This window comes from Theropithecus gelada, chromosome 16 (genome assembly GCF_003255815.1).
Source record: "Theropithecus gelada isolate Dixy chromosome 16, Tgel_1.0, whole genome shotgun sequence".
NCBI lineage: Eukaryota > Metazoa > Chordata > Mammalia > Primates > Cercopithecidae > Theropithecus > Theropithecus gelada.
The window spans coordinates 72,687,468-72,700,803 of NC_037684.1; the positions used below are offsets into that span (position 1 = coordinate 72,687,468).

A 13,336-nucleotide genomic window follows, 5' to 3' on the forward strand; every position below is an offset into this window, starting at 1 on the left:
CCTTCCTTCCTTCCTTCCTTCCTTCCTTCCTTCCTTCCTTCCTTCCTTCCTTCCTTCCTTTTCCTTTCTTCCTTTCTTCTTCCTTTCTATCTTTTTCTCTCTGTCTCTCTCTCTGTTTTTTTTGTTGTTGTTGTTTCACTCTGTCACCCAGGCTGGAGTGCAGTGGCGCCATCTCAGCTCACTGCAACCTCCACCTCCCAGGTTCACGATTCTCATGCCTCAGCCTCCCAAATAGCTGGGATTACAGGTGCACCACACCACACCTGGCCAGATTCATATTGTTTCAAGATACGCCATTTGTGGTAATTTGTCATGGCAGTCCTTAGAAATGAATACACACACTTTAAAAAATAACTATATAGCAAAAATCTTTGGGGAGGAAGGACCCTGCCAGGGTAAATTAGAATACATTCTTGGAGGGCAATTTGTATTTGGTTACAGTTTGTACAAAGGAAGCAATCGGGTCAATTTCACCTGCTATTGTTTACAAGAACAAATAATAGAAACAATTAGTAGCAGGCTGATATATACATTATAGAACATCCACTCACTGTAAACACACAAAAGGAACGAACACAGGACTGTTGGTAAGATTTTATTTCTTTAGGCCTGGCGTGGTGGCTCACACCTGTAATCCCAGCACTTTGGGAGGCCAAGACGGGCGGATCACGAGGTCAGGAGATCAAGACCATCCTGGCTAACACGGTGAAACCTCGTCTCTACTAAAAATACAAAAAATTAGCTGGGCGTGGTGGCAGGCACCTGTACTCCCAGCTACTCGGGAGGCTGAGGCAGGAGAATGGCGTTAACCCGGGAGGTGGAGCTTGCAGTGAGCCGAGCCGAGATGGCACCACTGAACTCCAGTCTGGGAGACACAGCGAGACTCTGTCTCAAAAAAATAAAAAAAAAAAAAAAGATTTTATTTCTTTAAAAAGAGAGACCTGAAGCAAATATGGTGAAATATTTTTAAAATAAAATGACACAATGGGGATGCAACAGCAAAATACACAAAGGGGGAACCCCTATAGGACTAACGCACCCAGTTTTTTAAAAATAAATTACAAAGAAGGAAAAAAACAGAGTGAACGCCACTAGCAGAGACTCATGGAGGTTCTGGTTCTGTTGTGGCAGAGTAAGTTCCTACCTGAATGGACCTTTCTGCAGCAAATGAGTGGAAACTCTGGCCAGGCATGGTGGCTCACGCCTGTAATCCCAACACTTCGGGAGGCTGAGGCAGGCGAATCACCTGAGGTTGGGAGTTTGAGACCAGCCGGACCAATATGGTGAAAATCCATCTCTACTAAAAATACCAAAATTAGCCGGGCTATGGTGGCGTGTGTAATATCAGCTACTCAGGAGGCTAAGGTGGGAGAATTGTATGAATCCAGGAGGCAGAGGTTGCAGTGAGCCGAGATCGTGCCACCGCACTCTAGCCTGGGTGACAGGGAGAACTTATCTCAAAAATAAAAAGAAGATTCTTTTATTTTTACTATCCTGGAATGTAATACATCTGAGGAAATTTGCTGTTAACACCTAGACGTGAGGAAACGGAGAATCATGGAAAATTGTCTCCCAACAGCAGCAAGAGGAAAGCAGTTTATCACACATGGAAGGAAAAGCCTGGAATGGCTGCTAATTTCTCATCAGAAATGAGGGGGCTGGAAGACACTGAAACATCTTTGAAGTGCCAAAAGAAAAAAAGTCTAACACGGATTCTATTTGCAACAAAAAAGGTTTTTTTTTTGTTTTGTTTTGTTTTGTTTTGAGGGAATCTCGCTCTGTCTCTCAGGCTGGAGTGCGGTGGAGCGACCTCGGCTCACTGCAACCTCCACCTCCCTGGTTCAAACAGTTCCCCTGTCTCAGCCTCCTGAGTAGCTGGGATTACAGGTGAGGCTCTTTTTTTTTTTTTGTATTGTTAGTAGAAACGGGGTTTCACCATGTTGGCCAGACTGGTCTCGAACTCCTGACCTCAGGCAATCCACCTGCCTCAGCCTCCCAAAGTGCTAGGATTACAGGTGTGAGACACTGCACCCAGCCAAAAAATTTTTCAAGAATAAACATTTAATAAATGTACAGGCTGGGTGTGGTGGTTCACGCCTGTAATCCCAGGACTTTGGGAGGCTGAGGCAGGCTGAACACCTGAGGTCACGAGTTCAATCAGCCTGGCCAACATGGTGAAACTCCATCTCTACTAAAAATACAAAAATTAGCCAGGTGTGGTGGTACACGCCTGTAGTCCCAGCTATTCAGGAGGCTGAGGCAGGAGAATCACTTGAACCCAGGAGGAAGAGGTTGCAGTGAGCTGAGATCACCCCACTGCACTCCAGCCTCGGCTACAGAGTAAGACTCCATCTCAAAAATAGAAAAATAGATTTACAGATTTAAAAAATTGAAAATTATACTATAAAAAATTTAAATAATACTTTTAAAAATATATACTTTTAGAACATCCGCTCACTGTAAACACACAAAAGGAATGAACACAGGACTCTTGGTAAGATTTTATTTCTTTAGGCCGGGTGTGGTGGCTCACACCTGTAATCTCAGCACTTTGGGAGGCTGAGGTGGGTGGATCACGAGGTCAGGAGATCGAGACCATCCTGGCTAACACAGTGAAACCCCGTCTCTACTAAAAATACAAAATATTAGCCGGGCGTGGTGGTGGGCACCTGTAAGTCTGTGCTTATCGGCCTTAGGTTCCCTGCCTCCAGACCCCATTCCCCTGCCTCATACCCAGTAGTGGAATTGCTGGGTCATGTGTTTATTTTTAGTTTTTTGAGGAACCTCCATACTGTTTTCCATAACCCTGTACTAATTTACATTCCCACCAACAAAAGGGAAAATGGTTCCCTTTTCTCCACATCCTTGTCAACACCTGTTACCCCTTGTCTTTCTGATAATAGCCATTCTAACAAATGTGAGGTGATAGCTCATTGTTATTTTAATATGTATTTTCCCATGATTAATGATGAGAATTTTTTTTTTTTCATTTACCCATTGGCCATTTGTATGTCTTCTTTGAGAAGTGTCTATTCATATCCTTCCCCTATTTTTTAATTGAGTTGTTTTCTTGCTATCAAGTTGGGTTCTTTACATATTTGGGATATTCACCCATTATCAGATGTACAGTTTGAAAATATTTTCTCTACTCTACAGGTTGTCACTTCACTCTGTTGATTGTTTCCTTTGCTGTGCGGAAGTGTTTCAGTTTCATGTAATCTCATCTACATCTTTTGCTTTAGTTGCCTATGCTTTTGGGGTCATAACCAAAAAGTTATTGCCTAGACCAGTGGAGTTCATGGAGCTTTTCCCCTCTGTTTTCTTCTAGGAGTTATACAGTTTCAGATATATTTAAGTCTTTAATCCATTTTGATTTTTGTATATGGAGTGAAATAAAGGTCTAATTTTATTCTTTTGTGTGCGGACATCCAGTTTTCCCCACACCATTTGTTGAAGAGATGTCCTTTCTCCACTGTGTATTCTTGGTACCTTCACCAAAAATCAGCTGGTTATAACTGCATGAATTTATTTCTAGGCTTTCTAATCCATTCCATTGGTCTATCTGTCTGTTTTTATGCCAGTACCATGCTATTTAGATTACTAAGCTTTGTAGTATATTTTGAAGCCAAGTAGTGTGATGCCTCCAGCTTTGTTTTTGTTGCTCAAGATCGTTTTGACCATGCAGCATTATTTTGTGTTTCCATATGAATTTTTCTTTTCAAGATGGAGTTTCGCTCTTGTTGCCCAGACTGGAGAGCAATGGCACAGTCTTGGCTCACTGCAACAGTTGCACTCCGCCTCCTGGGTTCAAGAGATTCCCCTGCCTCAACCTCCCAAGTAGCTGGGACTATAGGCACCCACCACCATGCCTAATTTTTTGTATTTTTATAGAGACGGGGTTTCACCATGTTGGCCTGGCTGGTCTCGAATTCCTGACCTCAGGTGATCCATCCACCTCCACCTCCCAAAGTGCTGGGATTACAGGCATGAGCCACTGTGCCTGGCCTAGTTCCATATGAATTTTACCATCATTTTTTATATTTCTGTGAAAAAAGTTGCTGGGAACAGGCCCCCCCAAATCTGACCATAAATAGACCATGAGAAACTGCCCCTAAACAAAATCTCTGAAGCACTGTGACATGCTTGTGATGGCTATGACACCCATGCTGGAAGTTGTTGGTTTCCTGGAATGAGGGCAAGGAACACCTGGCCCACCAAGGGCAGAAAACCACTCGAGGCATTCCTAAACCACAAACAATAGCATGAGCGATCTGTGCCTTAAGGACATGTTCCTGCTGCAGATAACAAGCCAGAGCCTGTCCCTTTGTTTCCTGTAAGGAATGCTTTTAGCTAATCTATAATCTATAGAAACAATGATTATCACTGGCTTGCTGTCAACAAATATGTGGGTCAAACTCTGTTCGTGGCTCTCAGCTCTGAAGGCCGTCAGCCCCTGATCCCACTCTGTACTCTATTTCTGTGTCTTTGTCTTCATTCCTCTAGTGCCACTGGGTTAAGGTCTCCACGACTGAGCTGGTCTTGGCAAGTGGCGCCCATACGTGGGGCTCAAACCTGGGTTGAAGGGTCGCCGGAGTGACAGGTGGAGATCATGGAACTACACTGGAGGGCACCCGAATACTCTTACGCAATCCCCGTGGTGAGTAAGAAGGCGAGCTTGGAAGCATCAGGGTAACAATGGGACAAGGGTCGAGCAGGCATGAGGCTTATATGAATCTGCTTTGGCAGCTCCTCAGAAAAGGAGGAGTGAAGGTTAACACTAGCTGACTTATGCAGGTTTTTAGTGTGGTAGAGAAATATTGCCCCTGGTTTCCGGACCAAGGAACTGTGAATGTAGAGGTCTGGGAAAAGCTAGGCAGCGCATTGAAAAAGGCATATAAGGATGGTGCTGAGGATATTTCTATAACTGTCTGGTCAGTGTGGGTTCTGGTTCATTCCACCTTAGAGCCTTTCCACACAGATGATGAGGAGGAGGAATCAGAGGAAGAAGGAGAATATAATGAAGTAACAGAAGAGGTGACAGAGCAGGTTTGTTTGCCAGCTAAAGCGGCAAAGAAGGGAGAGGTTTGTCCCTACCCCTCTACACCCCCTCATTATTTTGAAGAAGAAGAGTGGCCTGACCCTCCGGATCTTTCTTTTCCAGAGGACACTGGATGAAAAGTAGTTGCCCCAGTGACTGTTCAAGCAGCGCATCAAGCGACCACTGTCAGTTCTATTCAGGCAGGAATCCAGCAAGCTAGACAAGAGGGTGATATGAATGCTTGGCAGTTCCCTGTTAGAATACACCCACCTGATCAACAGGGGAATATTATAGCTACATTTGAGCCTTTTCTTTTTGAAATACTTAAAGAATTTAAACAAGCTGTTGATCAACATGGACCAGGTTCTCCTTTTGTAACACAGTTAACTGCTTTTGTAAAGCAGTGAAAGAATGTTGCTTTCTCCAGTCAGATGATTCCTACTGACTAGGATGCTTTTACTCGAGCTTGCCTGACTCCTGCTCAGTTCATACAATTTAAAACTTGGTGGGCAGATGAAGCTTCCATTCGGGCTGCTCGCAACACCCAGGCCCAACCTCAAATTACTATAACTGCAGACCAACTTTTGGGGGTCAGTGGCTGGGCTGGTTTAGATGCACAAGTGGTCATGCAGGATGATGCCATAGAGCAGCTTAGAGGAGTGTGCATTACAGCTTGGGAAAAAAATCACTTCAGGAGGAGAACAATACCCTTCCTTTAGTGCTGTAAAACAGGGACCAAAAGAACCATATGCAGATTTTATAGTTTGGTTAAAGGAGTCTCTTAGAAAGGTGATTGCAGATTCGGCTGCTCAGGATACACTGTTGTGGTTACTAGCTTTCGACAATGACAATCCTGAGTGCCAAGTCGCTCTGAGACCTATTAGAGGGAAAGCACATTTAGTTGATTATATTAAGGCCTGTGACAGTATCGGAGGTAATCTGCATAAGGCTACTTGGTTGGTGCAAGCCATGGCAGGACTGAAAGTGGGTAAAGGAAATACTCCATGTCCTGGAGCTTGTTTTAACTGTGGGAAGCATGGTCATATTAAAAAAGAATGTAGGAAGAATCAGCGAGTCAGGCTGCCACACGGGGGGAGAAAAGAAAACTGCTGAGCCTGAAATATGTCCAAAATATAAAAAAGGAAAAAAAATTGGGCTAATCAATGTCACTCTAAGTTTGATAAAGATGGGAACCCAATTTTGGGAAATGCCATGAGGGGTCCGTCCTGGGCCCTGTTCCAAACTGGGGCATTTCCGGCTCAGGCCACTCCCTTACCCCTGTACAATGCCTGTCCCCCGCCACAGCCAGTAGTGCTGCAGTAGATTTATGCTGCACAAAAGCTGTGAGCCTTCTGCCTGGAGAACCCTGCAAAAAGCGCCAACAGGAGTCTGTGCACCCTTGCCAACAGGGACGGTAAGATTACTTCTAGGTAGGTCTAGTTTAAATTTAAATGAAGTGCAAATACATACAGGAGTCACTGATTCAGATTACAATGGGGAAATTCAAATTGTTGTGTCTACTTCTGTTCCCTGGAAAGCAGAGCCAGGAGAGCGCATAGCACAGCTCCTGATTGTGCCATATGTGGGAATGGGGAAAAGTGAAATTAAACGAACAGGAGGATTTGGAAGCACAGATAAACAAGACAGAGCAGCTTATTGGGTAAATCAAATTACTGATAAACGTCCTACCTGTGAAATAACTATTCAGGGAAAGAAATTTAAAGGATTGGTAGATACAGGAGTGGACATTTCAATCATTTCTCTACAGCACTGGCCGTCCACGTGGCCAATTCAACCCATATTTTTAGAAGCAGCATTCCCTTTCCAGTGGCAAAATCTGTAACAGTTCCTAGGGCTTCCATAATAAATTGCCACAAACTTGGTGGCTTAAAACAACAGAAATTGATTCTCTCATGATCCTTGAGGCCAGACGTTTGAAATCAAGATTTTGGCAGGGTTATGCTTTTGACAGCTTCATGAAGAATCTGCTGGCCGGGCGCGGTGGCTCAAGCCTGTAATCCCAGCACTTTGGGAGGCCGAGGCGGGTGGATCATGAGGTCAGGAGATCGAGACCATCCTGGTTAATATGGTGAAACCCCGTCTCTACTAAAAATACAAAAAACTAGCCGGGCGTGGTGGCGGGCGCCTGTAGTCCCAGCTACTCGGAGGCTGAGGCAGGAGAATGGCGTGAACCTGGGAGGCGGAGCTTGCAGTGAGCCGAGATCGCGCCACTGCACTCCAGCCTGGGTGACACAGTGCGAGACTCCGTCTCAAAAAAAAAAAAAAAAAAAAAAAAAAAAAAAAAAAAAAAAAAAAAAAGAATCTGCTGTTGCCCCTTCCTGATTCCGCTGGCTGCCAGCAATCCTTGGCATTCCTTGGGTTGACTCACCCCAACCTCTGCCTCCGTCTTTACATGGCCTTCTTTCTGTGCACCTGTTCGTCATCAAATCTCTCCCTTTGTGAGGAATCAGCCAACGGATTTAGGGCCCATCCTAATCCCGTATGACCTCCTCTTAACCTCTTTACATCTGCAAAGACCCTATTTTCAAATAAATATCAGAAGTTCGGACTTTAACATATTTTGGTGGGGGTGGACACAATTCAACTCACAACAAAAATATCTGGATCTTTGACATTCTGCTGCATCCTGCAGCTGGCACCCTCCATCGTCTGTTGTGATTTCTTGATGCCAACAGTTGGATGGACACAAACCCAGATACTACATGGCTTTTTGGTCACTATCTCCTCAAGACTCCAATTTCTTCCTGCTAGCCTGGACTCCCATTTCCCTGCCTGGTGCATATATTAGCTATTTGTCCTAACCAGCATCCCAGCTCCCAACTCTCTTGTTTTGTTTTGTTTTTTTGAGACAGGGTCTTGGCACCCAGGCTGGAGATTAGAAGAGTGATCACAGCTCACTTCCACCTCAACCTCCCGGGCTCCAGCAATCCTCTTGCCTCAGCATCTCAAAGCACTGGGATTACAGGTGTAAGTTACCACACTGGCCCCAACTCTCTCTTTCTGATACGAGTAATTCTGGGCATCCTCCTTCCTGCTCCGTGCAGCTGTGTGGGGCCTGCTTGTCAAGGTGCCTCTCCTCCCCTGGCCAAGATGGGCTGGGTGACTCAAGTTAGCCAATCAGACTCTTCCAGCTAGGGCTTTGACACCTAGGTAGAGTAGCAAGATGATGGAAAAATAGATGGGATGAATTCAACTTTGCCGTGGGGCCCCCAGGCCACTCTCAGGTTTCATGATTCGCTAGAAGGGCTCACAGAACTTGGAAAAACTGTTATGTTCACAGTTACAGTTTATTACAGGAAAAGAATACATCAAAGACTTGCCAGAAGTTGGGGATAAAAAGAATACAGATTAAAATCAGCGTAGAAAAAAAGGACAATAGGGTAGAGTTCAGGAGAAACCGGGAGTGAACTTCCAGGTGTTCTCAGCAGAGTCACAGGGACAACACTTAATCCTCCCAGCAACAACGTGTGACAGTGCACACCAATTACTGTCAACCAGGAAAGCTTACCCAAATCTTGGTGCCGTGATTTTTAATGGAGGTCAGTCATATAGGCATGGAGCTCCTGTCATATAGACATGACCGTCCTTAGCCATTTATTCCCCAGTTCCCCACCCATCCAGAAGTCAAACAGATACAGCATGGCCCAGGGCTCCCAGCAAATAAAAACAGGTCTTCCCCATAAACCACACCGTTAGCATAAGGGGTAGGCAGGGCTGAAGTCTCAGGTCACAGAGGTGTTCTCCTCAGGCATATTCCAAAGGCCCAGAAGTTATCTCCCCAGAGCTGGTCAAGGGCCGGTCCTTCCCTTGAAATGCTCAGGATTTGAGCAACCCAGTTCCACTGAGGTAACCCTTTTTAGCACACACCTATTCCCTGATACTCAACATTTCATGAGAGGATAGGGAGTCTCCACTCCAATCCTCAGAATGGAGATTGGTATATATCTTAGGCGAGGCCGATGACTTACCTGATTGCGGGAATTTGAGAGACAAAACTGAGTTTGTCCTGTTCAGCGCCCCTTAGGATCCCCGCGCAGCACTTCCGGCTTGCTCTCTGCCATGTTGGATCTCAGGCTTGCCCACCCATTCTTGCCTAGGGGCTTTTGTCCTTGCTGCTCCTTCTGCCTGGAATGTTCTTCCTCGCGCATCTCCGTGGCCTCCTGCACTTCTTTCAGGCTTCACTAAACTTTACAGGAGCCAGTGTACATTTTCCTCATTATCGCATTTGCTGGTTGTTCCTAATAGAAAAACAGGTCAGCAGCCTCGCTGGAGGGAACTCGGCAGCCTTGAGTCGGGGAACAGCATGTGTCCGTCACAGCTTGGCTCTCACTGTTGCTGTAGAGCCACTGCCTCCAGGCCCAGCTGCAGCTCCTTCTGTTAATTAATCTTTCATTTGTTGGAGCTGAACAAGGCCCACCCACAGACCACATGGGCCTGAGGATGAAATGTTGTGTGATGCAGAAAGATTTCAAATGGGAACTAACATGTCCTTGACAAGTGGAATAGTGGCAGAAAAGGCTGGTCGTAGGCCATATCCATTCTCCCCTTTAACTCTTAATGTTGTAATAAAAGAATCCTTGAGTTTTAACAAGGTTGGCAGAGGCTCAAGGTTGTGGGGAAAAAAAGGCTACAGACTCATAATTCAAAAGCAAGACTTTGCTGTTTATAAGAACTGCATCATAGTGAGGAGAGGGGTGTTCACCATGCAAAAGTGGGGACCCCAGGTCTCAGTTCCTTACACACCAAAACAACAGGCTTTCTTCTACCCCCGAATATACCCAGGATCCCCCTATGGTCAGTAGGGGAGGAGGCAGGACAGATGAGACAGCAGGAGAGAGAAGGGCATACAGGATTATTTTTGCATTGTCAATTTCCTTCTTTTTTTTTTTTTTTTTTTTTTGAGACGGAGTCTGGCTCTGTCGCCCGGGCTGGAGTGCAGTGGCCGGATCTCAGCTCACTGCAAGCTCCGCCCCCCGGGTTCACGCCATTCTCCTGCCTCAGCCTCCTGAGTAGCTGGGACTACAGGCGCCCGCCGCCTCGCCCGGCTAGTTTTTTGTATTTTTTAGTAGAGACGGGGTTTCACCGTGTTCGCCAGGATGGTCTCGATCTCCTGACCTCGTGATCCGCCCGTCTCGGCCTCCCAAAGTGCTGGGATTACAGGCTTGAGCCACCGCGCCCGGCCCTTTTTTTTTTTTTTTAACCACCTGAAGACATCAGTTAGTTTTCAGTAAGCCTTGTTTATTAAGAATAAACAATCAAACATAAAAAATCAAAATGTCACCAGCTGAGACTGGGCGTGGTGACTCACGCCTATAATCCCAGCACTTTGAGAGGACGAGGCAGACGGATCACCTGAGGTCAACAGTTTGAGACCAGCCTGGCCAACATGGTGAAAACTCATCTCTACTAAAAATATAAAAATTAGCCGGGCGTGGTGGTGCATATCTGTAATCCCAGACAATCGCTTGAACCCAGGAGGCAGAGGTTGCAGTGAACCAAGATTACCCCCACTGCACTCCAGCTTGGGTGACAAAGTGAGACTCCGCCTCAAAAAAAAAAAAAAAAAAAAAAGTTGCCAGCTGATGTCTCGGAATCAGCTGACAACATTTCAGAAGGCAAACGGGAAAAAGAAAGCAAGCAAGCCCTCATCTCTAGGATTGAAACCAGCTCGGGGCAATCTGTTTAACTTCATACCAAGTGCTCATGCTCAGAAATCAAAGCCAACTGGCATTTCAAGCACCTCCAGTATTTTTCTTTAATTTACAAAGGGCTACGCTGTCTTCCTTGTGCTGTCTCCCTGTGTGGATGCGCTTTGCAAAGGTCCTGGATGGAAGCAGATACCGTCTGTGTGAGGCATTCCCGGGCTCCCTGAGACAGCGTGGGGCATTCCCTCTCCTCTGCACCCATCTCCCACTTTTTTTTTTTAGATAGTGTCTCACTGTGTTGCCCAGGCTGGGGTGCAGTGGCATGATCTCAGCTGACTGCAACCTCTACTTCCTGGGTTCAAGTGATTCTCATGCCTCAGCCTCCCAAGTAGCTGGGATTACAGGCTTACGCCACCAGGCCCGGCTAGTTTTTGTAATTTTAGTAGAGATGCAATTTCACCATGTTGGCCAGGCTGGTCTTGAACTCCTGACCTCAAGTGATCCACCCGCCTCAGCCTCCCAAAGTGCTGGAGTTACAGGTGGGAGCCACCACACCCGGCCCCATCTCCTGCTTTCTATACTCGCTTCTGCATGGCACACGTCAGGTTCTAGCTCATGTAAGAGTTACTGGCATGCATGGTTCTTTCTTCATGGACTGTGAATCCCTGAGAGCCAGGAATGGAATGTCTTATTCACCTAGTATCTCCTAGTACCTAGTCTAGTTCTAAATAATAACAATGACTCCCATTTGTCATACCTTGCTATGTACCATGTACCATGCTAAATGTGCTTTCAGTATATCATCCAGTCATCATATCCTTCTATCACAGATAGCATAAGGGACTTTTTTTCCTTTTTGGCTGGCCAATATCCAAACATTCTTCTTATTTGGGGGAATCTTCTGCTGTATGGGGATTGATGGGAGGCAAGGTCTCCTACTCACCAGGGTGGTGAAGGGGACCCTGGTGTTCTAGGATGCAGCATGTGATCAGGGCTCAGCCACCAGAGACCCCACCACCACCACCAGCTGAGACGTGGATTCTGAAGGATGCTTTAAAGGTGCAAAGGTTGGGAGAGATTGTTCCAGGCAGCAATGCAGACCTGGGAGTCTATTGGTGTCTGCAGAGAGGCTCCAGGGACTGTGGCATCAGCACCAACATTCTCACCAGTAGTGGGACCAAGGCTGACAGCCTGGCATGGAACCTGGCACTCCAGCCTGACTGTCCATACTACGCACTCTCCCATGGCCTCCCAATAAGGTCTCAGCCTACGTGAGCCTTTGTCAGTCCCAGAAACTGCCTCATGTAGGTACATACCATCATAATCCCCAATAGACACTTAGGAAAGTGGGAAAAGCAGCACAGCTAAGTGACTTGAATGTGGTCATAGTGGATCTTGGATTTAAACTCACGCCATCTGATGCCAGAACTTGAGCTCCAGACTCTGAAATATTGCTCAATATGTGCTTCAATCAAATCGAGTAACTGCACATTGTTGGCCTGCTTGGCCAGGCAAAAAATTATAAGAATTTGTTGAAACTCCCTGCTCCATAGGTTCTCAACATGAAGTCCTCCTTCGTGACTCTTGGTGACAAAATGCATTTGGGGGCTATGCTATTTTCAGTGCAACCTATCTTCTGACACTGATGCCTGTGAATATATACCACTTCAGTAAAACAAGCAGTGGGATAAAAATGAACATTTCGCTTATAGGGATTTTATACACTGCAGTGAGTAGGACTGTGTCTCCCAAAAAGATACACAATGTGACTTTATTTAGAAATAGGGTCACTGCAGATGTAATCAAGTTAAGGTCATACTAGATTAGACTGGGCCTAACGTCATCATAAGAAAAGAAAACAAAGCTGGGTGCAGTGGCTCATGTCTGTAGTCCTGGTTACTTGGGTGACTGAGGCAGGAGAATTGCTTGAGGCCAGGAGTTGAAGGCTAGCCTGGGCAACATAGCAAGATTCCATCTCAAAACAACAATAAAAACAATGAAAAGAAAACAGAGACATAAACGCTCATGGACTGACATAGCACGGAAGGCCCTGTGAAGATGGAGGCAGAGGTTGGGGTGATGCAGCTGCAAGCTGAGGGGACCAAGGAGCATGGCAGCCTTCAGAAGCCAGAAGAGAAGCATGGAACAGTCTCCCTCAGAGCTTCCAGTAGGAACTAACCCTGCTAACACCTTGGTTTCACACTTTTAGCTCCAGAACTATGGCGGAATATGTTTCTACTGCTTAATTTTGAGGTGCATGATAAAAAAAAGTCTAGATTGTCTTGAAGAGATTGTTGCTAGAAACATAGAAATTAAAGGTGATTCTGGTGAGAGAGCTCTGGAATAAGTGAGGAGAGCTGTAGAGAAAGTTTCCATCATTCTAGAGAATACATATATCGTCATGAACAGAGTGTTGCTACTGCAGCCTGGGATATGAATGTTAAAGGTGATTCTGGTGAGGCCCTAGGAGAAAATGATAGACATGTTATTGGATGCTGGCGGAAAAGCAACCTTTGTTATAAAGTGGTAGGAACTTGTCTGAGTTGTGTTGTGCTGTTGGGTGGAAAGCAAAACTTGTAAGAAATGAACTTGGGTATTTAGCTGAGTATATTTCCAGGCAAAGTGTGGAAGG

The 13,336-nt window shown here is 45.8% G+C and overlaps 1 long non-coding RNA gene across 1 annotated transcript in view; it reads right to left on the reverse strand.

Annotated features, from left to right (window-relative positions):
- The window catches only part of LOC112609004, a 15,876-nt gene extending 6,449 nt beyond the window's left edge, over window positions 1-9,427 (reverse strand). Inside the window, exon 1 of the long non-coding RNA XR_003116153.1 lies at window positions 9,028-9,427. This is a non-coding gene — a long non-coding RNA (uncharacterized LOC112609004). The remainder of the gene's footprint in view (window positions 1-9,027) is intronic.
- Window positions 9,428-13,336: the final 3,909 nt, after the last annotated feature.